This window comes from Panthera onca, chromosome C2 (genome assembly GCF_046562875.1).
Source record: "Panthera onca isolate mPanOnc1 chromosome C2, mPanOnc1 haplotype 2, whole genome shotgun sequence".
In the NCBI taxonomy this organism is placed as follows: domain Eukaryota; kingdom Metazoa; phylum Chordata; class Mammalia; order Carnivora; family Felidae; genus Panthera; species Panthera onca.
Window position 1 is genome coordinate 74,330,794 of NC_138347.1, and position 25,917 is coordinate 74,356,710.

The following is a 25,917-nucleotide window of genomic DNA, read 5'->3' on the forward strand; positions in this document are numbered from 1 at the left end:
TCTACTTCTGAAGATTTTAAAATCTTTTTGTTTTGTAAGTTTTATTTATTTCGAGATGGAGAGAGAGACAGAGAGAGATTGAGCGTCCCAAGCAGGCTCTGCACTGTCAGAGCAGAGCCCAATGCGGGGCTTGAACTCACGAACCATGAGATCATGACCTGAGTTGAAGTCGGTCGCTTAACCTACTGAGCCGCCCAGGGGCCCCTACATCTTGAGATTTTAACATCACACGGAGTAGTGGGGGATTAGTTAAGGAACGGAAGTAGGCTTCCAGATATATGCCTTTTCTTTTTATGACCCAGTTGGGAGGGCAAGCTGGCACCTTTGCTGAGAATTGAGATGTCAGCAGTTTAGGAAATGGCCAAAGCCCTCCTGCAGCACCAGTGACACGTATCACCGCCCTGCTCCCCTGCTGCCACCCCACTGCGTCCACAGCAACAGCAGTCACGGGCTCAGGACAACATATGTGGCTCTCAGCCGCCAGCGGACGACAGAGTAGAGATAGCAGAAACTCTGGTACATATGGAAGAGGCGGCTCTCACCCGAAGCAGCCAACGATGCCGCTGGGCTCTGCCTGCTCACGGTGGGTGAGACCAGAAGTGAGTGGGTGACGCCGTATGGGTGCGTGCAGAAGTAGGCACAGAGCAGAGCAGGTACAGGGTGTGGACTGAGCTCTCCTGGGTCAGGAGACTCTCAGCTTTGACATGAGGCTTGACTCTCTTTGCTTGTCCGGACTGGCTGTGTGCGTCTGCGTCGCCCGAATGCGACTCCATGATGGAGGGGGACGGACCCCAGCGCTGGGGGCTCTGGGGGCTCCTCAGTATGGCGGGAGAGTGGCTGGATGCTGGGGCTCCTTTTGCTCAGCTCAGAGGTAAAGGCAGGGACTCGGTCTTGCTTGTATGGGACAGCGCCCTTGGGTGCTGAGTTAATATATAACCAAGCTTGCAAAAAGGTTTATCTGTTTGTCTCTGGCAAGGACATTTGGGCAAATGGTTTTCTGCCCCACTGCCCTCGGTATTAGTGTTTATTCTCTTTGGGCAAAGGAAAGAGATGATAGAAGTGTCCCATACCACTGGTCCCTTTTAGTTCTCCGTTGCCAACTTTGTAAAAGAACAACTCTAGGGGGCTGTTGCTATGGGTGGAGCCTCGCCATAAGCTTGGGAAGCAGCACCATGCGGAGAATTTGCCTGAGATTTGCAGCCAGGTAGGACTGGATTCAAATCTGGACTCCTCCACGTAGGAATTGTGATACTCGGGAAAGTAATTTACCGCTTCCCGCCTCAGTTTCCCCATCAGTACCACAGGAGTGACCTGCCCTTCTTGCTGGACTGGAGGGAGGGGGAGCAAAGGACACAGTGCAGAGACAGCTGCTGTGCTTGCTGGTTTGCTCGCCACTGGGTGTGACCCTGGCCCCACTGGTCTAGAGATGGAGACTCGGAGGGCTTTCGGTTCACGAAAGCCATTTCAGTGTCAGCCGGGGCAAGCAAAGGAACCCAGCGTCAGCCCTGCAGCAGCCAGAAAAGGAAACTGCAGCCAGGAATGCCCCACCCTGCAGGGCCCCTGTGGCCACCACACCTGCCCTCAGACCCACACAGACACCACAGAAGAGGGAGCCCCGCCGCCCTCAAGTTTCCTGGACTCATTCTCGACACCCACTCTCACTCCGCCTGACCTGGCACTTGCTCTCCCAGCTCCGGTTGCCCTGCCTTTCTGGGTTTGACCCCTGCCAGTTCCCTGTTCTTGTCTTGAACCCACTCAAAAGTAACTCCGATCAAACACCCATGGCACGACTTTTACGGCCCCTGGTGTACCCGCTGCCCCTGTCAGTGGGGCCGGCAGCTGGGTGCCGCTGAAGAAGCCTCCTCCCTCTTCTGGGTGCTGTGTTGGCTTCCGGGGTGGCATTTCCTCCTTCCCTCTCTATTTCTTTTATTTTTTATTTTGTTATAGCTGGGGAGGAGCAGTCTTGGAGGAGTTTTTGAGTGAACACGACATATGCCTGTTTCATCACGAGTGCAAATCAGCAGGAGGAAAAAGGATGTCCTTAAAGTGACGTGAAGCCATCAAAGGAGCTCTCAGGCCCCCCTTCAGAAGGCAAAGGGAAAAAAAAAAAAAAAAAAAAAAAAAAAAAAAAAAAACCTGAGCAAGTTCCTGACATCAACATCTGAATCTTCCTCCTCTGAATCCTGTAGAGATGAAACGTTTCTCTGTCTGCTCTGAGCCTCAGTTTCTTTTTTTGTAAAATGAGGACAATAACGATTCCAGCGTAGGCAACTTCATCGTGTTGCTATCTGGACCACAGCAGGTACTGGATGTGAAAGTACTTGGTAAGCGACGCAGCCCCATGCACCTGACAGGGGCGGCCCACGTCAGGTCTCAGCCGCATTCTGGGTTGAGGTCTGTGTATCCTCAACTAGGTCATTCCTGGCTGTGCGAAGCAGCCCCCTGCAACGGCCCCTGAGTTTCCAGGACTGGAAAACAGATGAATTCCACATGCTCCCTTTCCTCAGGCTTTTCTCCCAGATGGGGTGTGCCTTGCGGGTGGTGAGGAAGCTTGAGGAATGCTCAAGGGTCCCTTTACGGGAAGTCTCCAGATGCGATCTCCTGTGGCAAACACCTGACCTGAGGACCCCAACTCCCATCATCGCCCTGTTAGAGGAGGCAGACTGTGGGAGGTCATGTGGTGCTGATACGTGACATTGCCTCCCCACGCAGGCAGGAAAAAGAAAGTCCTAAAGGGCACATAGTTATTATTCTGATTTCATAGACGAAGAAACCGAGGATAAGAAGGGTTAAGCTCCTCCTTCACATTTGCATGGCTAGTAAGAGGGAGAGGTGGCATTTGAACTTGGGGCAGCCTGACTGCAAAGCCTTGACTGGTTCCTTTATATCACCACGTGTGATACAATGGTTGTCACGTGTGTAATAATGCTTGTCTCACAAGATGGAAAACTGCAGAGGGTCCGTGAAAGAAGGATGGGTAATGTGCCGTGCAGTTTTAGAGGAGGGAGGGATCACTTCCGGTCGGAGAAATCTAGGAAACCTTCATTGAGGAGGTGGCTTTTGCCTCCAGGTCTTGAGGAATAGGCCAGATTTGGACATTCAGAGATGTCTATTCTTCCCGTCAGTTGTCCCTTCTGCAGGCTGTGTGGCTGGCTTCCCACATCTGGTGAATCTTCGCAAAATCCATTTAGTCCCCAGCCTCATCCTCGTTCTCACTGTCCCCGCACAAGAGAAGTCCCGGAATACTGGGAACGGGAGAGGAAGTCACTCCAAACTGGGTTCCACTAAAGAACCTTCCTGGAACAGGCCCTGGGGAGAGGTCTGATGCGGTGGGTCAATTAAGAACCGGATTTTATTGCAGATTTATTGCAGCCTTCCTTCCTTCCTTCCTCCCTCCCTCGTGTCCTGAGTGCCTGCTCTCTGCCTAGGGCAGTGCTGAGTGCTGGGGACGGGGAGGTGGGGGCCCACTCTGACACAGTTTTTCGCCCCCGGGGAGTCTCAGTGTTTAATGATGGGAGGGATAAGGTTGCAGGGCCCCAGGGTCCCAGTGTTTGCCTAGAAATTCAAGAAGCCCCCAGGGTGGGGCAGGGTGACCCCGTTGAGGGGTGTGGGTAACTAGAGTAAAAGAAAATAAGCTGGCCATACAGAGCAGGGGAGGGGGCGGGGGGGGGGGGGCCGGGAAGAGGGTGTTTGGGGGAGGGGCAGACGCGGAGGGGAGAAGCTTGCAGGGCAGCCAGAGGGGGAGGCCCGGGCCTGCTGCTGAATGAGTCAGGAGCCGGGCAGCTGGCTCACCCAGAGGCCGCCCCACCGCACCTGGCCTTGCCCACAGCTGTGCTCCAGCGAGCGGCCCACGCCAGCAGCCAGCTTTCATCAGGGCAGCCAGAGCAGAACTTGGCTGCTTCATTGATTTTCTTCTGCCTCTCGCCGCCCACTCGGTGAGAGCTTGTAGAACACGGCCTGTATCAGAGACGATTGGGTATAAACCAAGGATGAGAGACGCTGCACGACGTCCTTGCACCCGCTTCCTTCCCAGATGCAGGGGCCGCCAGCACAGGGCCTGAAGTTTCTCTGCCTACGACGTGCGCCCTTCAGCCGGCTCTGGGTCCTGGCCCAGCCGCACCATCAGGGGGGCGGGGGGGGGGGGGCTCGGCCTTGGAAGGATCTGAGGGTAGCTAGGCCAGCGGTTGCTAAACTGACAGATGGTTACCTGGGAAGCTTTGAAAAGTACACGGTGCCAGGCTCTGAGCCCAGACGTATGACTCAGTAGTCAGGGTCTCGTCCCTGTCCGGTTGTTGATTCTGCAGGTCCCACGCTCGGAGGGGTGGTCCCCTGGGGCCGGTGAGGCCCAGGCAGCACTTTCCTTCCTTGCGCTTGGCAACCAGCCTTTTCTTGTGAATTTATCGTTCTCATTAAGGGAATGGCTCTCAAAACCTGCTGAGAGGACCAACGCTATTGTGCTCCTGAATGCCGGGCTGACCGGCCAGGAGAGGGTTTCTGGGCTGGCTCTGTTCCATTTCATCATGGAGAAGGAGGCTTTCCCCCCGGGGGTGGGCAAGCGTTGTCTGTTGCCTTGAGATGCTCCCCCTCAGCTGTGGGGAGAGCTGGTCAGCCAGAAATGTCCTCCCCAGGGCTCAGGCCTACCCGACCGAGAAGAGGGTCTGTGGACAGACGCTGCTGCCCGCCTCCCCTCGCGTGTCACCATCCCAACCTCCAGGGCTGGCTAAAGAGCAGGCTGTCTTCTGGAGGAATTGAGACGTGGGGCATCTCTCTGGGAAGTCATTTTAAATCTCATTTCTAAGTCCCAAGAGGTGCTCAGCAAATGGATAGTAATGATTTTTATTCCATGTGCCCGAGATTTGCTCGTGCAGGCTTTCACGGGTTCGTTCCCTGTGACGCCCTGGGAGGAGATGGGACAGGGGACCATCTTCCCATGCTGAGCTCAGAAAGGGAGTGGGCTCCCGAAGCGTTTGGTCCTAAAGGACCAAAAGTGTGTGTTAGGTACCGTCACGTTGTTGAGAAAGAAAGAGAGGGAGAGAAGGAGGGCCAGAGGGGGAGAGAGAGAGATGGAAAGACAGAGGGAGAGAAGAAACAACTGATAAAGCAAATGGGGTAAAATGTTAATAGTGAATCACCTGGCTAAAAACATACAGGTGGTTTTGAATATTTTGACAATATTTTGAAGTTTTAAATTTATTTTCAAATAAAAAGATTTTTGAAAAGGGGATGTGGTTTATTCAAGGACATAGCAAGTTGATAGTGGGCCCCTATCCACATAAGGCTCACCTGTGACATCACCTCTGGATTTATTTATTTTTTAGACTGGACTTAAGTGCCAGTTCTCGAGTGAGCCTTCCCTGCCCTCCCAGACTAGACCGTGAACCCCGATTTCATGTACTTATCACAAGAGTTACGAGTGAATTATTTTCAATTTGATGCCTGTTTCTGCTGCTGGACGGTAAGCTCCTTGAGGACAGGACCTCATCTGCCTCATCCCTGCCAGATCCCAAGGCTCTAGCACAGAGACTGGGATATAGTAGATGCCCAGCTAGTATTTGTTAAAAGGCCGAATGAGTGTGTGAGTGTCAGAGCGCGGCCCCGGATGTGCACAGGTGGACACACGCACAGGTGCGACCATGCTCAGGCTCCGCTCTCTTGTTCCATTGCTCTGTGTCATATGCCAGGATTTACAGGGCAGCTGGCAGGGTGGCATCATGCCTCTGGAAATGACATCTGGGAATGAATGACATCCTTTGGGAAGACAGGATGACGCTCCTTCCCAGCCAGTGCCTCCCTCCCCTCCCCACCTCAAGCCCAGAGGCTCTTCCGGGGGGGGAGAAATGATGCTCTGGTAGCAGGTGGTGGAGGGATCCCAGAGACAGCAGGCTCCGAGAGGGGGGCAGGGATGCAGAGGGGAAACCGCTGCCTTTCCGGAAACAAAAGAGCCCTTTAAAGTCACTTGATATCATGTCTTCCTGCCCTGGGCCTCTGCCAAGCCTCCCTCTTCCTATTGTGGAGCAGCAGGGACAACAGAGACCTGTATTTGCTCCCCTGCTGGTGCACTGCCCTGGGGACTGGGAGCAAGCGTCGTGCTGGCAGGCCTCCTGTGCCCACAGTGTGCCCGCTAACTGAAGAGTTCTGAGTTTAGGTTTTGATGGGTCACACATCCACATATTTCAAAGTCCAAAAGTGTGGGCACATGGGCGGCGAACGTCCCCCTTGCGCCCCGTCCTCCATCCATCCAGTTCTCCTTTGGGAAGGTTTTGGTTCTTAGGAATCCTTCTAGAGATAGTTGATGCACATACAAGGAGATATGCAGGTGCCCTGCAGGGGCAGAATTCCACATACACTGTTTCTATCTTGCTCTTTGCACTTAATGATGTGTATTTTACTTTCTCGGTTATGTAGTAGTCCGCGGGGTCGGTGTCCTGGGGACACGGTGCTCCAGACTTCCCCTGTCAGGCCGTGTGCATGAATCGCACACTTTTCTTCCTGGATTGTACTGAGTATTGAGGACTGATGGAAAGTTACAGGTGAGAGGAACCTTACTCCTGTGCTGCTTGCTCAGGCTAGTAACCACTGGCCACAGGTGGCTCTTGGGCATTTGAAACATGGCTAGCCAGACTGGGATGTACTGTAACTGTCAAATCCTCAGTGAATTTTGAAGATTTAATTTTTTTAAAGTGTCAAATATCTTATCAGTAAATACATGTCTATATTTATCACAAGTTTAAAATATGATTTTTAAAAATTATCTTGGTTAAGTGTTTTTTTTTTTTAACAATGTGGCTACTAGCGTATGTAAAATTATATAGATGGCTCACATTTATAGGTGGCCAGGATGTTTCTAAGGGGCTATGCTTCCTTGGAGACTTGGAGCCCCGGGAGGGGGCTGGGGGTGGGAAGGAGCTAAATAGATCAGAAGGGGAGGGAGCTAAGGAGTGGAAGCAGATGGCTGGCAGCAGGGTGTTGAAAGCTCCCCGGGGCAGGGGTCAGGAGGACTGGGTTCTTGCCTGCCTCGGTGTGAATTTCTGGGGAGCCCCAGAACCAGCCTCCTCCCTTCTCAGTCTCCATTTCCTTCTGTGCGCAAGATGGTGGGCAGGATTTGAGAATGTTGCCTCTCTTCTCTATCCCTGAGCTAAAACAGCGCCCAGCACAGGGCAGATGCTTGCTGACTGAATGAATGAATGAATGAACGAGAATAGGAAGTGGAATGAAAACTGGGAGTTTCCCTTTCCAGGTTAAGTGTTAGCCTCATCAAAGAATCAGGACCTGGAGGCCCCCTAGAGATCGAAGGGTGCCTGGGACTATGAATCCAAGGCTCAGAATTGCAGGAGTGACCTTGCCCCAAGTCTCCCTGGGGTGTTGGTGGCAGACCCAGTACCACAACCAAAGCCCCATCCAGAACAAAAAGGCTGTTACAAATTAGTAGCACTCTTGGGAATGTCTGCTGCGAATGCAGCTGGGCCACGGCACCCCTCCTTCTCCCCTTCTAGCCATTTTCAGGGTGTGGGGCAACATGTCTTACTGCTATCAGGGGTCAGCGAGGGGGTTTTCATAGATTATATTGAAAGAATTACAATGGTGAGGGAAAGGAGCCGAGTTCCCACAGAGTGTCCGGTCACTCCTGTGGGGGGCTCTGGGAGCCGGGCCCGGCTGCCTCTTTCTCTCTGGGAAGCAGCACACACAGTTTTTAATAATTAAGTAACTTTAATTGTCCTGGGAAAGCCGAGCTCGCCTTGGGGCACGCTGCACAAACTCATAATTAATGTTACCAAGAGAGATTAGCAAAGGAGAACTGAGAAATGATTCACTTTTTAAAAAGCGCCTCGCTGTTAAGCCTTATTATCCTAAGTTTAGAACCTCATTTATCTGCTTTGAGGGGGGGAAAAAAAAAGAGAGACCCAAGACCCAGAAACTAATGCATGTGAAATTAAAACTCCATGTCTTTGTAATCTCATTTAAAATCATCAGATGGGAAAATGTTGCCATTTATTGATCCCACTCTGGTGACCGAGGGAAGATTTAAGACAGAGGAACATAATTAATAAATAATAATGCATTAATAAAAACTCAAGCTTTTTCCTGTTATCCTGTTATCATCGCATTGTAGTTTTTTTTTTTTTTTTGTTTGTTTGTTTTTTTTTTGCAACAGCGTTTTCTCTCTGGCTGTCTACGAAAGACATCCCAAAGTCTGCGTGATTACGTCGAGTCATGCAAGGATTCTGGTGGGGTGTCTGGCCTATCAGTGTTTGGTGCGTATTTGATGAATTAATGAACGAGCGAGCACATTCACGCAAGATGGGAGGACTCTAGAAAGCTCCTTCCTCGCACAGACATGCCCAGGTGGTAGGAGCGGTGAGCCCGGCCCGTGCCTGGGGAAGGAGTCTGCGGTGGTGACGAAGGAGGGGGAAATACAGTAGGTGGGGGCGGGCGGGGCGAAGCCGTGAAAATTAGGAGTGGGTGTAAGCGCCAGGGCGCAGCGTGCAGCCAGCCACAGAAATCGGGCCTCTGCTGGCCCCTGTGCATAATTAGTAGCCAGAAATAGCACCTGATCGGTGGCCCTGAACGAGCAAGTGTGTTTCCGTGCAGGTCCTCATGTCTCCACAGCACTGCCCTGCTTTCTTCTTCCTTTCAGACAACAACTATTTGCATCCCAAGTGATGGGTGTTCCACTCTTTCCAAGCACCATTCTCCACAGGGATAGATGGAAACAGCTGGAACGGAGGGGGGAGACTTTGGCTGTAAACCTAGACAGATGTTCTCTTCTTCTCTCTGAGCCTCAGTTTCCCCATCCACAAGACAGGAACCATGTTTGGGCTTCCCCGAGGCTCGACCAATGGTGTGGACGGCAGCTCCTTGGCAGGTGGGAAGAGGATACCAGAGGTGCCTGGAGCCCCTTTTCCAGGTAGCTGTGGGGGAGGTTCTGTGATGCGTGCTTCTTTCCTTCTGGCTTCTCCACAGCCTTGGTCCTAACCCAGGGGTTCGCTTCTCACCGTGTGCCCACCAGATCCGGTTCAGACAACCCCTGTTCCCTCATCCTGGAGTGGGGGGAGCTGGAGGGGGATTTGCTTCCTGTGGCCACATGCAAGGGCACTTTTCCTGAGAGCTTTGCTGTCCCTGAAATGTCACTCAATCCTGGGGGGAGGCTGGTGGGTAAATAATGAGGAGGTAGCTGATTCAGCTCAAGATGTGTGACTTCTCTCAAGTTCTCTATGTGTAAGCAGACCACTTACAAAGAATGAAATCTTTTAAGATGTGAAGGAATGAAGCCATTCTCTTCCTGGGGCTGTCCCTTTGTGACCTCAGGCAAATTGTATCTGGGGCCTTTGTTGCCTGAGGGGAGAGGGTAGAAGACACCCCAAGGAGACTCCCTTAGAGCTTTTCCTGAGCACGTAGAAACTGAGGCACTGGGCACTGAGGTGTTGAAAGTGCCTGAGGCTGGGGAAAGCATTCAGACCTGCAGGTGGAGAGGAGGGGTACAGGGGGACAGGGCTCGCCATAGTCCCCCAGCCCGTTCTATACATTACACATTGCTAAGTTCTTTCCCATCCACGATCCCACTTGATCCGCATGAAAATTCCAGGAAGGAGATATTACCATTCCCATTTTGCAGATGAGGAAACTGAGGTTTCTGAGATTTTAGGTGACCAACGACTCAAACCCAGGTTCTCAGACTCCCACCACTCTGCCCAATGAGAGGCTGCCCATCATAATCTTGATACTTTCTTCTGGCTCTTAAGTACTGTGATATGTTCCTTGTCTCGTCCAACATGTGACGCCATATATTTAATTACAACCTTGGGGTTCAGACAACATTTTGTTTCTTTCACTCATCTTTCTGGTCATCAGTCCATTGCCTTTTCAGCTTATATGCTTATATGTTCCGAGACTAGTACCCACTGTAGCTAGTCAGGATTGCTGACTCTGAGTCTCGGGCGAGGTGCGTGTTTTAGATTTCAGTTTGATCACACAGGCCAATAGTAGATAATCCGAGTTGTAAGAAAGAAGAGTAAAAAGTAAGCCCGTCCCCTCTTGTTCTCTATACTCTGCCCCTGAGGGCTTCTCCCAGACACAACCACTGCTGTCAGTTTTCCATGCATCCTTGAGGTGGTTTATGCAAAGGCAAGAGCACACACAGGTATGTGTGTGTGTGTGTGTGTGTGTGTGTGTGTGTATGTGTGTGTGCTTCCCTTCTTCCAAAATGGCAGCATACTATAGGTACTAGGTCGTATTCTCTTGCTTATAAAACTCTATCAGGGAGATTGATCCATACCAGAACATAGAGAGTCAGGCCAATCTTTCTACATGGCTGATTCACATTTCATTTTACTTAGCCTACATCTCATTAAAAAAAAAATTTAATGTTTATTTTTGAGAGAGAGAGAGAGAGAGAGAGAGCACGAGCAGGGGAGGGGCAGAGAGAGACAGAGACAGAATCCGAAGCAGGCTCCAGGCTCTGAGCTGTCAACACAGAGCCCAACGCAGGGCTCGAACCCACGAGCCATGAGATCATGACCTGAGCCAACGTCGGAAGCTCAACTGACTGAGCCACCCAGGCACCCCCATTTCATTTTTTAAAGCTACTTGCCTACTGATGGACACTGGGTTGTTTTTGTTATTTTGTTATTTTGCCATTCACATCACCCCTTACCATCCAAGCCTTAATATTACGATTGCCTAGGAGTAGTCTGGTGCGGTGGAAATTGCTGGGGCCACAGGACTGAGATATGAGAGTTCTATCCCATCTATATTAAATTTGCTATTTGACTTGCAGCAAGTGCCTACCTCCTTGGGCCTCAGTTTCACCATCTGTCAAGGGGGACACTGGGCTGATCTGGTGTCCTTCCAACCTGTCTCTGAACCCTTGAGTCTCCCCACACCCCAGAAGCAGCAGGGCTCCCCATCGAGGGTCAGCCAAGGCTGCGGCTGTGGGTGGGCTCCGGGGGCTTGGTAACCTGTGAACCTCTCCCTTGCTGCGCTGATCTCAGTAATGCAATATCGAACCCAGTCAGGCAAGTTTAGCCTTGCTCTCCCCAGGATCCAGTGTGATTCAAGGCCCGTAGCGTGGCTTCCTTCCTCAATTAATGACTTGAGCGTTATGAATGACTAATCAGTTCAGCACTGAGAAGAACTGGGTGGCTGAGTAGGGGCTGGGGTGGCAGCGAGGCAGATGGGCTGGGTGTGGAGGGGGCTTTAGCCTCTCTGCCCTCTGCTCAAATGCCTTTGGGTCTCCATGCTTTCTTTTAAGGGGGGAGGGGTGAAGAGGGTCAGATGTCCTACCCAGACGCCAGGCTCCAGTGTCTCCTAGAGTACGTGTCCCTGGGTTGTTGTCCCTGTAAGCAAACTTCTCCAACCTCCTCTTCCATCCTGCAGTGGGAAAGCCAAATGCTCATGGAGAAATCCCAGAGTGGAATCTGAGGCAGGATGGCTGGATACGTCGTTTTGTATGATATACTGTGTACCTAGGAAAAAGTTTTGAAATTAATCTATTCCTGGGAGAAGGCATGACGTGGTGGGGGGGAGTGTTCTTTTTGCTACCCACCCCAGACGGACGGACTCCTGGCTTCTCACCCTACTTATCTTAGGCAGCTTGCTGCAGTTTCTAGGATTTCTGGGGACTGGAGGGAATACTTCTCTAAAGCAAGGCATCTGGTTCACAGCCCACTCTACCTCACTCCACCCCCTTTCTTTCTTCACTGACCCCTTGCAGGCCGGAGCGCCCAGCCCTCTGTTTTCTAGTGGTGGTTAGGCAACCACCCTTTGTGGTGGCCCCTGAGGGCACGCCTGGACCATTACTGCCCAGCCTATGTCCCCATGGGGCCTCACGCCCTGGCCTCACCTGGCCCTGTCCCCCAAATCTTGACCAGAGCTCCTCCACTCTGGACATTGTGTCCTGGCATGGGTCCCCCTCCTCTCCTCCTCCACCAGGTTGAGCACTCCCTCGGAGCTCCCTGACTCCTTGGAGAAGGGGGGGGGGGGGTCCTTTCCTGCTGGCCTCTCTTCTTCGGCTTCATTTAGAAACTGCTCTCCTGACTGGCACACGAGATGTGCCACCTCAGCCTGTGCCATTTGGAACTCAGGCCACAGGAAATCTCTGAGCATCCTGTGTGTGTGTTGGGCCACCTGTCTCCAGCAACATGTGCTGGGCCCTGTCTCTGGGGTTTGTATTGGGACACTTGCTCTGGCCCTTCCACAGGCAATCAACTCATTGGGATGGCGGGGGGGGGGGGGTGGTTCTCTAAATTTTCCTTTCTTCCCAACATATTTCCTTTCCAGGGCTTCATGGGCCCATGTGCCCTCTTGAGGTTGAAAGGCATCAACATTTAACCAGTGCTGTGGCCAATGCAGACGTTCCGTTGTTGAATGAATGGATGGGTGGGTGGTTCTTATCTTGGGCAATGTCACATTCCCTTCACCTCCAAAACCTTAAAGTTGCCTTTTGCTACATTACCTGGACCAGCCAGCTGCTCAGTCCTCCATCACTTTCTTGGGCACAACTCTGCCTTCCTCGGGGCAATGGCAGCCAAGTTCATCACATCAGAAGTTCACTGGCTTCCCGACCTGATTGAGTGCAGTTGGATTTTGTGCAAATCATCTTCAGCTAAAATCTTTAATGATTTAGGATGAGTCGCCCTACTTGGCCTTTTTCTAGGAATCCCACCCACAAATTTGCTTTAAGATGAGAACCTCCCCAAGAGGGAGGTGCATACCCCAAAAAGTGCTCTCTGTGCCCCCCCCCCCACCTTCTGCTCAGTGGCTCTGGACTCTGGGCCTTGGGTTTCTGCCTTTCCCCTATAGTATTGGTACCCTGGGCCTATGGGTGCATAGGCCCTGGTCCTCGGTGAAGAGGTGCTGCTTGGGGATGAAATATACACCAACATGTGTATTTCCTGAGACTAGAGAGGAAAGCTAATGCATTGCCTACTTTAAGATTAACAAGCTATTTGACTAAAGAGATTTTTTTTTCCTTTCTGTTCTCCACTTCATCCCCTTTCTTTCGGGTGCTTTTCACACCAAGTCACTGAAATCACAGGGTATGGGAGGTATTTTTTTCTTTAGAAATCCTTTTTCAGGCAACTATGTCAAGAATGTTTTCATACTTTGGGTCGGATGGGGAGGGAGGAAAAAAAAAAAAGGCTTAATCCCCCCAGATGGGTATTTCTCTGAAAACAGACATGCAAATGTTGGGCTTGTCAAACCCTAAAATGTTTTCTTTATTCTTGAGAATTATGGCAGACTGCCTGCTGAGCCTGGGAGATCTGACAACTGAAGGAGGGAGCAAGCAGAGTGTGGGAAAGGGCAGGCAGTGGAGGCAGAGGCACGCGCCAGATCAGCCAAAGACAAGGGACAACCGTCCTATGCCCTGTGCTGCAGACTATCCCTTCTGGCCCCCTCACGTTCTGTTGGGGGGAAGCTTACCTTTCAGGAACTGGGGGTGAGGATACAGAGCGAAGCTAAATGCAGGCTCAGGAACATCCTTGCCTTCGCTCTGCCCGTGGGAGGCTAGCCTGCGTGCTCCCTCCAGGAGCGGAAGCTCGTGCCTGACAACCCGAGTGTAACATAGAGACATAGAAATTGGTCATGCATGCAGTCATCACCTGAGGCTTCTGCTGAGACCTGGGGGATGGGAGAGGGGGCAGATTGAGCAAATGCTTCCTCTGGGCTACCAAATAATTGCAAAGCCCTTCACTGAGACCTTGCCACCCCTAGGTGATGAGTTCACAGCTCTGTGGGAGAGAGAGACAAGAAAACACGCATGTTAGCGCAAGGCAGCCTGGGCCGAATGCGTGAAGAGAGGTGCGAACATTCCCCACCCCACCCCACCCCCCAAATATTGTTCAACCATTTACAGCAGGTGAGAAAATGGCTTTAAGATATTTTGTTGCGTCCGGAGCTCTAGAGAAGAATGATTCTAAGTCTTTTAGGCTTCAGTTTCTCCTTCTCCTGGCCTTTTGCCTAATGAAATTATGGAAACAGGGCAGGGGTAACCCACTCTGCATGGATGGGGGTGCTTGGATTGGGTACAAGTCTCACCAAGGCCGCAGGAAGAACCATGGAGTGGCCTGCTATCTCCCTCTCTGGGTTGTTTTGAGAATCAAATGAGGGAATGGTTATGATTATATTTTGTATGTTACAAATCAGTAAATAACTAAAGAGTAGGGCTACTTCTTTGAGAATTACTGCCTTGAAAGCCCTAACGATGGCTTCAATTTACCGAACAACTGCTATGTTCCAGGCAACGTCTAGGGTGTAACGTAAGCTTGATGGGGGTCAGGACTTGGTCTTGTCCCTGGTATAGCCCTAGGGCCTGGAGAGAGCTGGTCACATAGTAATCCTTCAACAGCTATTTTGTAGAGATTGGAAAAGTGATCTCCAATCCTGACAGTCCCCTGGGGCTTTGGCCCTGCTCTGGGATCTGGAAGCTTGGAAAGGTTGAGCAGTCTTTCCTAGGTTGGGATCAGAGCTGAGTCCATCTGTCTGTGAAGTTCAGGCCCTTTCTATGATGTCTGGGTCACCTTGGGGCCTCTGGGTCATCTGTCTCCTGACTTTGTTGGGTTTAGTTGTCGTTGGCAAAGTAGGCGGCTGGCAAAATGTGGGGGTCATAGGGGCAGCCTTGGAGACAGGCAGGTTCTTCCTTTCTGGCTCTGTGGACCAGACAGGTCCACCCCAATTAACTGCAGAAGTGCCCTGGACTCTTCTTTTCAGGAACAGAAGAAATAGTATCTGGGGTAGGTGGGAAAATGGTCCCTCAAAGGCATTCACCACCTCATCTCTGGAACCTGTGGATATGCTATTTTACATGTGAAGGGGAATTAAGGTTGCAGGTGGAATTAAGGTTGCTCATCAACTGACCTTGAGATGGGGAAATTGTCTTGGCTTATCCAAGGGGCCCCCAGTGTAATCACAGGGATCCTTTTTTTTTTTAAATGTTTATTTATTTTTGAGACACAGAGAGACAGAGCATGAACGGGGGAGGGTCAGAGAGAGAGGGAGACACAGAATCCGAAGCAGACTCCAGGCTCTGAGCTGTCAGCACAGATCCTGACGCAGGGCTCGAACTCACGGACCGTGAGATCATGACCCGAGCTGAAGTCGGACGCCCAACCAACTGAGCCACCCAGGCGCCCCATAGGGGTCCTTTCAATGGGGAAGAGGGAGGCAAGGGAGACCGTGTCAGAGTGATGTGATGTGATATGATGTGATGTGATGTGATGTGAGGAAAACTTGCTTGGCCACTGCTGGCTTTGAGGATGGAGGAAGGGACCACAGACCAAGACCAAGGGACCAACAGACCCCACCACCCCCCCCACCCCCCGGTCTAGAAGCTGGAAAAAGCAAGAAAACAGATGGTCTCCTAGAGCTTCCAGAAAGGACACAACCTCGTCAAAACCCTGATTTGCACCCAGTGAGACCCATGTCAGACTTCTGAGCGCCAGTGCGATCAGAGAATTGGAAACTAATACAGCATCTTAGCCAGGAGCAGGCCTCAGGAGGGTTTAGCCTGTGCCTTGGACTCAGGGACAGACATGGTGGAGGCAGACGTAACTCTCCCAGGCTTTCCGGAAACCCCCTCTTGCTCCGGCTCTAGTGCAGCCCGCAGGTGCCAGAGGCTTTGAGCACTGTTGTGGAGATGCTCTGACTGCACTTCCCTCTGGGCCGCCTCACAAACCTCTCACTCCCTGTCCCGGGACTGTCTGCTCTGTAGCATTGACATTTACCAGTGTGTATCCTGGAACCGCACGGGACTGCCCATGACCGCGGGGGCACAGGAACGTAGCGATAAGTGCTCTCCCCTTTCAGTGCTTGGGTGGGCAGTTCTGAGATGCTTTCCACAAGGCTTTTCAGGAGTTCCCCAGGAAGGGTGCCAGGTGGAAGCCGCCTCAGGAATGCATCCTTGTATGTCTCCCTTCTTCCTTGTTTCCCTCTCAACTGGATCTCACTCCTGCCCCCTGGGATCATCACCAGAATGAATACCTGGATGGGAACTTTTGTTTCCAGCCCTGCCTTTGGAGGAAACTGCTGAGACCATATGCTGAACAGAACAGCTGTTCATCTAGTATTTGCTCAGAAGTATGTCCCCCGCCCAGCCTCACAGAGCCACGAGGGGCTCGCGAGGGCCAGGGTAGCGGGTGGTAGGGCACTCTGGGACATGCCGAGAGCAGCACAGCTGTAGACGAGCCTGCCTGGGGTCTTGGCTGAGGATACTTCCTGGTCCAGTTAGAGACGGATGAAATCTGCAGGGGTCGTTTCCAGGCTCTCGGGGATACCACAGGCCCTGCTGGTGTGGTCACCCGAGTCCCCTAACTCTCGTGGGCTTCCCTTAGAATGCGCCCACGGTTGCTATCATTCCGGGCGGGTGTGCTTCTGATGAACTTACTGACACCCTTAGCAAGCAGGCTACAAAATGGGGGATTTGTGGGCGGCTGGGAAGCTGGGAGCCTCCTGGCCCCACGGCTGGGCAGCTGTTCCCAGGGCTGGCTGAGCATGTCTCTGCAGTGGGCTCCTTCCCTACCCCCACCGGAGGCTGCCTCTGTCATGCTGATAGGCCAAGCTGCCTCTTGGATCTGCAGCTTTCCTACCAACCATGCCCAGAACAGATGGAAACGGATCTCTTGGGCATCTCCAGCTGATGCAGATTTCACAGCAGGAGGAAGAGAGTGGGGGCAGCAGACAACCCAGCCCCTTCCCACGGCCACTTGGGAGGCCACACGGGTTGTTCAGCTGTCCACCCTCTCTCGTTGCGAAAGAGGTGGGGCTTGGGGTGGGGGATCCATTTCAGCGGTAGTGAGCCTAGCAGCTAGAAATTCCAAATACCCCAGTTCCTTACGGTTTTTAGCCAGAGCTCCAAGGGGACCCCTTACCTTGCCAGAGCAGAGTTTCGGGCCTCCCTGCATAGCACTGCTGCACAAAGGGCTAGACTAGTCTCTAGGGTTCCCCCCCCTCCGCCTCGCCTTGTAGCCTGTGTTCTATGCTCCCATCCCAGTCTCCTGCACAAGCACATCCGCTATATCCCTCTACACCTGGCCCGGATACCACTTTCTCCAGGAAGCTGCCCCCTTCTGCTCCCCTCCCCCATTTTGGCAGTAATGTATCCCTCTTGCCTTGGTGGGGCCCAAAGTCTCCATCAGTGTGGCTCAGATGAAACCAGTTGCTTTATGCCTGGGGTCATAATTACTCCTGTGCTTGGTCATGTTTCTTATTGGCAGGGTCCTTTCTAGAGCAGGGAATCTTCTTTCTTGGCTTCATAGTTCCCATGGGAGGGGCCTGGTAATGTTTCTTTTGGTCTGGTTGGTTTTGTTTTTATTTTTAATGAGTGCCTATGAAAAAACTGATGCCAAAAGCTGCTTTCCCCCCAAACCCCGTCTCAGCCCCCCTTGGGCTGCGATAAAAAAATGCCATTGACCTGGTGGCTTAAACCATAAACATCTATTTCTCACAGTCTTCAGGGCTGGGAAGACCAAGATCAAGGTGCCAGCAAATCCAGATCGCTGTCCGTCGGGAACCCTCCTCTTGATTTGAAGGCTGTGTCCTCACATGGCAGAGAGAGATGTCCTCCTTATAAGGTACGAATCCTATCATGGGGGCTCTACCCACATGACTTCATTTAAACCTACTTAACCTCTCAAAAGCCCCACCTTCGAGTACCATCACAGTGGGGATTAGAGTTTCGACGTATGATTTATGCGGGGACACAAACATTCAGTCCACAGCCCATCCTGTAATCGTGACAACCTCTGTAACAAATATTGAGAATTCTGTTCAAAACAACTCTCTTCTGAGTGCCAGCCGTGTTACGGGCCTGGGAAGCTGGAGAGAGATATTCAGTGGTGGCTGAGACCCAGTCCCTGCCCTCTGGGAGCTTCCGGACTGATGGACTTGCTGCTGCCCCCAGACGACCTGTGTCTTGTCATCATCGCCAGGATGGCTGGGGGCTGTGGGAAGGGGGCAGAGGCGTCTGGGGGCGGGCGTGCCACCGCCTACGGGCTCAGGGCAGCTCCGTCCCTGTCACCAACTCTGGCCCACCCGCCTCGGCTTAGAAGATAGAGTCCCATGTGGACACCAAGTGAGAGCTGAGAAGCCTCTTCCTCCTGTTGGTTGGTTTGTTTATTGTCTTATTCAGGCCTTTCGAGGCTTTACAAGTCCCCAAGAACTTGAAGTTTTGTCATGTTTTCAGATGATGCATGTGAGTGTAGAGTTGTGCTGTCCAAATGTCCAAATGGTAACTGCCAGACACATACGCATTTACATTGTTTCAGTTAATTAAATGCAGTACAATTTATTTTCACTATTTAAATTTTTTTCATGTGTATTTATTTTTGAGAGAGAAAGAGACAGAGCGTGAGCAGGGGAGGGGCAGAGAGAGAGGGAGACACAGAATCCGAAGCGGGCTGTAGGCTTTCAGCTGTCAGCACAGAACCTGACGCGGGGCTCGAGCCCACGGACCGTGAGATCATGATCTGACCCGAAGTCGGACGCTTAACCCACTGAGCCACCCAGGCGCCCCAGAGGCAATACAATTTTAATTTCAGTTTTTTAGTCACATCATCTGCATTTCACATGGGTGCTAACCTCATGTGGCGAGCTGCTACCACATTGGGCAGCGCAGAATAGAATGGTCCCATCAGCCCCGAATGTTCTGTTGGATAGCTTTGGTACAGAAAGTTGCTTTCTTGCCATTTGTTCTTAGCGTTTTATTTTTTAAAGAGTTAGCTACGTCTGGTCTTCTTAAATGACCCCCCCTCTTTGGTGTCTCCTCACATAATTTTTTGAGGACTCGAGCTGTTAGTGTTGACGGTAATACCCTGCAGGCCCAGCCCGACCTTCACTGTTACGTGTTTCATCAGCTTGGCCTTTCTGTGCCCCGCTCTCCCTGGGCTGGTGATATTGTTCATCTTGCCTCTCAAACCTCTGTCAGAACAAATGCAAAGGGCTTTAGGCTGGCCAGAAGAAAACATAGCCCAGATCCCACGTAGCGAAAGTGATAATGATCTTTTGGTACCTGGGGAGAGGCTGCCCTTGCTTGGGACAGATCACACTTGACCCGGTGCCCTCCCCTCGGGTGGGGTTGCGAAGGCAACCAGTTGTCTGGGGGCCCGCTTTTCTCCATTTCAGCCAGAACGCTTTAAAACACAGCACCTACCTGATGAGTTGGAGAGATCGTCTAGACAAGCTTCATCTGAGTTATATTGTAACATATTATTACCATAGTACATTGTATTGTACTTTTCTTCTGGGTAAATGTAATTCCTTTTACATTTACTACTACGTGCATACTTTTGATATTCCAGGAAGGAAAGGGGACATCTTCGGTGGGGCAGCCAATGCAACTTCCACGGTATTTTTTGGCCGGCTGGGAGCCCATGCTTGTGTAATGCCGTCAGGACAGCATGCAGAGAATGTCACTCACTGCAGGACCCCACTGACACCAGGGCAGTCACGATATAGCCAAACCCCATGCCAAGGGACACCAAAGACAAAAGCCTCCGTGGGCCACATCATTCGCCTGCAACATCCCTCATAGTGTAGTGGCTTGTATACCTGGTCACTGTTAGTAGTGGGCATAGAGAGATGACAGACACAGATTCTTGTCTTCTGGCCATAAAACCAGCTGCCTAGAATTTGGCGAAGTGACCAGTTTTGTTGAAATAAAAACCTCGGTTTTACGCAGAAGTGATTCACTGCTCTGCATCCAACATCAACATGCTTCCTGCTTTCCCTGTGTCTTTGAATCCAGATGTTGGCTTAATACATCCACAGAGCACCTCCCACATGCTGAGCACCGGGCTCAGTGCTGAGAGGGATCCAGAGATAATCCGTGAGGGCCGAGGGCCCAGGAGCTCACAGTCCACGATGGGGATGCCACCCGTGTCCAATAACCGAGGAGACTGTCACCAGCCCTCTCGGTGGGGCCCCCCAGACCAGAGCCACTGGGAAAGAGCACAGATGTGCTGAAGAACCATCAGACTCAGAGCTGGCAAAGTGTCTTTAGAGCTTTGCTCTCCAGTGGGTTGGGCCAACCTTCTCGAGGGGTCCTTGCCGCAAGACTCCCTAAGGTTCTGAGTGGCCTCGGTAGCTGGTGTTTGACAGGCATATGGGGAGAGGCCCATGCCTGCTCTCCCAGAATTCTGTGTTCCTCTGTATCCTTGGCAGGGTCAGAAGACAGAAACCATTTCTCACAGTCTCGGCAAATGTCAGCCCCGGAAAAGACCCCGAAGAGGGTTTAATCCAGTCTCCCTCATTTGTGGCAACTGAGGCCCAAAGAAGGAAAGCAGGGATGCAGCCTATCTTGGAGAACTCAGGGTTTACATTATTGCTTTTAAGGTATCTGAAGAAGAACGCAGAGCCGGACGAGGGCCCTGCCGCCTGCGGCACATTCACAGAGATACTCTGTCAAGGGAAGGAAGGGAAAAAACAACAGCGAACAAGCCATCTATTCTTGTCTGCGCCATTTTCCCATGTCAGGAGCAGACTGTGCTGAAAAATTTAGGTTTTCTGCTTTCATGCTTCCTTTCACTGCACTCTGGACAAAATGCCTTTCTTTCCTCCCTTTTCTTTGGCGGGATCCTGACCAAGGCTGTAGAAAAAGAATCTTTTTAAGAACATATATATCTATCTATCGATATACATTCAGCCCCTGACAGTGACACGGAACTGTAGTGCCTCTTAATTACCCAGGAAGTGACAAGGTCAAGAGGTGTCTGAAAGCCGCCTTGTGCTTCTGGGCATTGGTTTCTCACCATTGTCGCCGCTTCACAAGCTGGAGTGGGGGCCATGGCGCCTGGTTTTTGTCCACTGTTTGGAGTTCTTCCTTTCTTCCTTCCTCACTTTTTTTTTTTTTTTTAATTTGAAAAGAAACTTCTGGCATTTGGGGTATTGATTGAAAATTCGTAAAGGCAGGACGCGTTTCGGGTTGGCTGACCAGTGATAATTGCTGCTTGGGCGCTTGAGGAGGGGGTCAGCTTCCCGCAGCAACACCCTCTCCTGATGCCCCCATTCTCTGGCTCCTCTCCCACTTTCTTCCTATTATCTCTGGGCTTTCCGGGAGAAAATGACAATTAAAGAGAAATGTTCATGCCCACGTGTAGTCACTGGCTATATTTATGAGGCACAGAGCAGTTTGTGCCCTTTGCGCTCCGTGCAGAGTTTTGAGGCAGATAGTAGTGTGTTTTAAAGGAGGGGAGCTGAGGCTTTGAGTCACGGTCACCAAGAAATCATATCATAAATACCAAAGTAGAACCGTTGGTGTTTCTGAAAACTTCGGATCAAAGTTTTAGAAATTCCTGGAAAGGGTTGTCAGCTTCTATTTGGGGATTAGAGAAGCCAGAGCCTTCACTAGATAACTCAGAAAAATGAGTGGTGCACAGAGGCTTACCTGAATACTTTGTTCTTCAGTAAAACCTATGGAAAGGGATTATATTCCCAGAGCAGAGAAATGGTCACTTACTGGACTGATAACAGAGGAGGTCTTCAAAATGCTGCCATGTCCTAATGGATGTGAGACTTTTGACTAAAAAAAGAGCCTACAGCATGCAGGTCTCCAAACCTTAATTTTCCTTGTCATTGGAGCGACCTGTGCAAACATAAATCTGGAATCCTCCGCAGCTCTTAGGAAGCAGTCAGGGGTATAGCATTTTTCTTTTCATCGTACAAACGGAACCTTGGAAAGCTAAGGTCCCAAATCCAATGGTGTTAAACACAGAAAGAGTCCATAGTGAGAAATCTTACAACTCTTTAGAGAAGTCTTGGATTTTCTTTCCAAATCTTCATGCTTTTTATCAAGGTTTGAAACATACCTAGAACAGATAAGCCAGCCCACTGGCTTTAGCTTGTAAGGTATAAAGAATGGAGTGAGAGGCTGGGAGTCAAGGCAGAGTTTTGGTCTTACTTTACATCTGATCTTGTGCAAGCCATGTTCCCTTGAAGAAACCTTGGTTTCCTCATCTGAAAAACGAGCAGTTGCACTGGTTGCCGTGGGGCCCAAAGATTCAGCTGCAGCCCAAAAAGCAGGAACAAGACATGTATTGACAGCCACTTTAGAATGCCAGTAAAAACTCATCAGGCTTCAGGTTAGGGACACATTAAAATATATCTGGGCCTTTGTCATCTGCAAATATTGACTGCATAAGACTTCGGGTTCAGTCTGAATTGAATATTCCCAATGTGTTTTCCTGAGATCAGAACTAGATTGTGGGTAGGTAGACACACAGTGTCCTCGTTCAGTGTTGAATGACCACTGAATCAGAAAATATACTAATGCGATGCAGACGTCCAGATATGACCACGTCCCAAAGCTCTGGAAAATGCTGCCGGCCTGCTGTTTGTCTCTCCATTCAAAAATTCATACATATTCCATGCATCCATGCATCCATATATCCATCTACCCACCAACTCACCCGTCTGCCCGTCTGTCCATCTCACTCATCCACATGCTACATGGGACACAGGGACGAGTGTTATTAACAAGGAGATTCGGAAACGCGTTGTGGGGCTCGGATGAAGGGAGACATCCCTTCGAGCAGAGGACATCAGCGAAGGCTTCACGGAGAGCCGGCATTTAAGCTGAGTTTGGAAGGATGGGCAAAGTGTGAAGAAAGATGTGTGAGCAAAGGCATGGAGATAGGAAAATACTGTACTTGTCTTGGGGCACAATGACTAGGCCAGAAGGAAAGTCAAATGAGCAAGAAGATTGAAGAAACATTAACTCTGGGCATCAAGGCAATTAAAGAGGACTTTGGAATGAGCCCGATTTACAGGAGAGAGAGCAGGACAGAAGGAAGTTAAAGAAGGTGGGAGGGGCGGGGAGATACTAGACACTGACCAGCGAGTTTTGTTATGGGAAAGGGTGTGTGAATAAAATATAGAAAGGCAAAAGGAAACCATGAGTATTGTGTGAAGTTTTACAAGTGCCTCACATTCATTTTCTAAGAGTTCTACAAGGAACTCTTTATAAAACTTTGAAAAGTCAAGGAGACTTTACGCTCATAAGAGACTCATTAAGGAGTGGGAGGTAGGAGGGTGTGAAAGGAATTTCACTGTTTTTGTGTGAGACAAGAGCCTTTCCACCTTCCTGCACCTGGCCTCTTATGCTATTTTTCTGAAACTGCAGACATGGAAGGTCGAGTGGGTGGAGTCCACTGCTGTGCCCTGAGCCAGAAGGTTCTGCAGCCCAGAAGCACCGTGTGCATGGAGGGCTGGAAGAGGAGCAGAGACCTGGGCTGGACTTCCGCCTCTGCTCCTTGTTAGGTGCATGACTCGGGAGAGTTGCACAATCTCTTTAAAACAGTATCATTAAAATGTTTGTACTTCAGGATTAATTACAGTGAAATACGAAAACAGAAAGAAACCCCAAACTTTAAGTCCCCAAACGTGCTGGCTCTTTCACAAAGTATCTCATTTTATCGTTGCTGTACCCACTGGGGTAGGTGTTAACTCCCCTATCTTTCAAATAAGAAAATGGAGACCAGAGAGTTTGAGTAATGTTCCCATGATCACACAGCAAGTTAAGCAGTGGCAGAGCCGTGTTCCAAACTCAACACACAAATTACTTAGCCATTTCTGTGCTTTGGTTATTGTAGAACTCTTGGACACAGGGATTCCTGACAGCCCTGGGCTATTAAATAGCATATATCTCTATAACCGAGTTTGAGTAGAAGAGGGATGGAAGTTTCTGGAAAGGAGCTAGGGAAGGTCAGAGGAAAATAAAGAGGAGGTTTTTTGTTTTTGTTTTTTTAATAAAAGACAATTGGGAAGCAAAATAACATTCAAGTTCCTTAAATGGAGTCTTCAAAAATGTGGGAGGGAGCGTTGGGGCAGAGGAAAGATGATGGGGCCAGGCCGAGGGGATGATGAGGCCAGCCGACCTCAGTGCCCTGTGGCTGCCCAGAACATAGTCTGCCCTGTGGCCAGGGGACCTAGTGACCAAAGTGGGAGGCAAAGCAAATAATGCTTTGTTGGTTTTGCTAAAAGAAAATAGGAGAAATACAGTTTCCTCCCTGACGCCCATGTGCTGAGCCAGCTGCCTCAGACCCCCCTTGCTGGACTGTGGTCCTCTGCTCCTAAGATACCTTGAGCGTTCAAGTGAAGAAACCCAGACTTTTTAGCTGTGGTGCCTTTTTCTCTTCGTATAATCTACAAACAGTGACATGCTCAGATCTCAAGTGCTCTGTTTTGACCAATGCACATCAAGGCCCAGAACATTTCTGTCCCCACTGAAAGTTGGCTCGGGGTCCTTCCCAGTTAATCCCCGCCTCCTCCAGCAACAGTGGTCTGATTTCTATGGGCATTGTTCGGTTTTGACTATTCTGGAATTTCACATAAATGCAATCGTACAGAATGTTCTTCTCATATTTGTCTTCTTTCACACAGCATTGCATTTTCGAGATCCATCCATACGGTCGCATGTCTCAGAAGATCATTCGTTTTTATCCATCAGCAGTATTCCATTATACGAAGGTAGTGTAGCTTATCTATCTGTTCTCTTGTGACGAACATCTGGGTCGTTTCCAATTTTGGCCTACAATGAAAAAAGCTGGGGCGCCTGGGTGACTCAGTCGGTTGGGCGTCCTGACTTCGGCTCAGGTCACAATCTCACGGTTCGTGGGTTGGAGCCCCGCATCGGGCTCTGTGCTGACAGCCCGGAGCCTGGAGCCTGCTTCCGATTCTGTGTATCCCTCCCTCTCTCTCTCTCTGCCCCTCCCCTGCTCATGCTCTGTCTCTCCCGAAATAAACATTAATGAAAAAAGCTGTTGCAATCATTCACGTATGAGACTTTTTGAAGACTTGTGTTTTCATCTCTTAGGTGAATACTGGTGAGCAGAGCCACTAGGTCCCAGGAAGGATGTGCTGGTGTGTCGCAGTGGACTGGGACCCACTAGCAAGGGCTCATTTCTTCCCAACGTTGCTTCAAGTTGTATCATATTGACAACCTGCAATCGGTCCCGGAGGCAGTATTCATAGCAGCGAGATCGGCAAATGCCATAAATCGGGCTTGTTTTTCTTCTGGGGAGCCAGTCGTTAAACATTTACCAGTTTACCACTGGGTAGATGTATGTTTAACTTTTTAAGAAAACCAGCAGTTTTTTCAAAGTGGCTGTACCAGTTAGTATTTCTGCCAGTGATGTATGAGGGTTCCAATTAATTGTTCCACATCCTCTCCGAGATCTGATGGTGTCAGGTTTTACATTAAGCCCTTCTGGTAGGTGTGTGGTGAGACCTCATTGTAGTTTTTGTGTTTTGGCTTTTCTTTTAGGTTTTTATTTATTTATGTTGAGACAGACAAAGAGAGAATGAGCAGGGGAGAGGCAAAGAGAGAGGAGGACAGAGGATTTGAAGGGGGCTCTGTGCCAACAGCAGAGAGCTGAATGTGGGGCTCGAACGCATGAACCATGAGATTATGACCTGAGCTGAAGTTGGGCCTTTAACCGACTGAGCCACCCAGGTGCACCCCCTTCATTGTAGTTTTAATTTGCATTTTCCAGGTGACTGATGATGTTGAGGGCTTTCACATGTGTTTTTTGTGGTCATTTGTGGGTCTTCCGTAACGTGTCTGTGTAGCCTTTGGTCATTTAAAACAAGTTGTATTGTTTGTCTTTTTATTATTGAGTGGCAGGAGTTCCTTATATATTCTGCATTTTAAGCCCTCTGTCAGATTTATGTTTGGAGAATATTTTCTCCTCGTCTGTGGTTTGCCTGTTTATTTTCTTCAGGGTATAATTTTTTATGAGCAGACACTTAAAACTTTGATATTATACAGTTTATCAATGTTTTATTTATGGCTCATATTTTCTGTGACCTCTCTGAGCTCTCCTGTCGTGTTTCCTCTGCCTGGAGTGGCCTTCCCTGTTGCCTCTGTCTGGAGAACCACTCATTCTTCATCCAACATAAAGGTCACCTCTTTAGGTAGCCTTTTCTAGACTT

At 50.3% G+C, this 25,917-nt stretch overlaps 1 long non-coding RNA gene across 1 annotated transcript; it reads left to right on the forward strand.

The window, feature by feature from the left end:
• Positions 1–703: 703 nt before the first annotated feature.
• Positions 704–19,077, forward strand: LOC132683533 (uncharacterized). Its single transcript, XR_009612278.3, has 5 exons — positions 704–3,329; positions 5,319–5,413; positions 6,406–6,530; positions 8,153–8,905; positions 17,441–19,077. It is a non-coding gene; the product is annotated as an uncharacterized LOC132683533 (long non-coding RNA).
• The last annotated feature ends 6,840 nt before the right edge of the window (positions 19,078–25,917 follow it).